The sequence below is a fragment of the Chiloscyllium plagiosum genome, chromosome 8, assembly GCF_004010195.1.
Source record: "Chiloscyllium plagiosum isolate BGI_BamShark_2017 chromosome 8, ASM401019v2, whole genome shotgun sequence".
NCBI lineage: Eukaryota > Metazoa > Chordata > Chondrichthyes > Orectolobiformes > Hemiscylliidae > Chiloscyllium > Chiloscyllium plagiosum.
Genome location: NC_057717.1, coordinates 37,460,937 through 37,461,515, shown reverse-complemented (window position 1 = coordinate 37,461,515; position 579 = coordinate 37,460,937). Strand labels below are relative to the sequence as shown.

General features: G+C 41.5%; 1 long non-coding RNA gene across 1 annotated transcript in view; it reads right to left on the bottom strand.

Annotated features, from left to right (window-relative positions):
• Positions 1 to 494: 494 nt before the first annotated feature.
• Positions 495 to 579, bottom strand: part of LOC122552412 — an 18,921-nt gene continuing 18,836 nt past the window's right edge. The window contains exon 4 of the long non-coding RNA XR_006312377.1: positions 495 to 576. This is a non-coding gene — a long non-coding RNA (uncharacterized LOC122552412). The remainder of the gene's footprint in view (positions 577 to 579) is intronic.

Below are 579 nucleotides of genomic sequence, written 5' to 3'. Positions count from 1 at the left end.
TTCTTCAGAAAACTGGGTTTCCTCACCTCTCGACCTGATGTAAAGCAGAGGATTGTGAACAAGATGTTGGGAAAATGTTGCGAGCTGGATGGTGCAAAAATGATCAAGTAGCAAAAGAGAAATTCCAGTCTCCAGCTTTGTGAATCTTTAGACATTCCTTGCAAAGCGGATTCTGAGGAGAATGAAGGGTGAACTATCCGACTAAGCAGAAACAGTCTCGAAACCTACCCATGCTTTAAGAGCGATACATTGACTCTGATGTTCTTGGGATATGAAATAATCTGAGATACTGAAAGGACCCCCGTTCTTGCACGTCAGGAATCCAAACCTCATCTCAGCTCCGGGACAATGAGAAAATATGGGAAAATGAAATGCACTGAAAGTTTCGAAGGGAGCGGTCCCAGGTGTAAGAGAGTTGGTTCTGTGAGAAACAAAAGCTCACTCACTTTAATAATTTCAGTCCGAGACGAATATCTGAACAACAGCTTCTTTTTTATTTATACACCTATAGGTGGGTGCTTTGTCTAATTACCAGGTAAGGTAATTACAAAATGCACAGTATATCCCAAAAAAACCCTC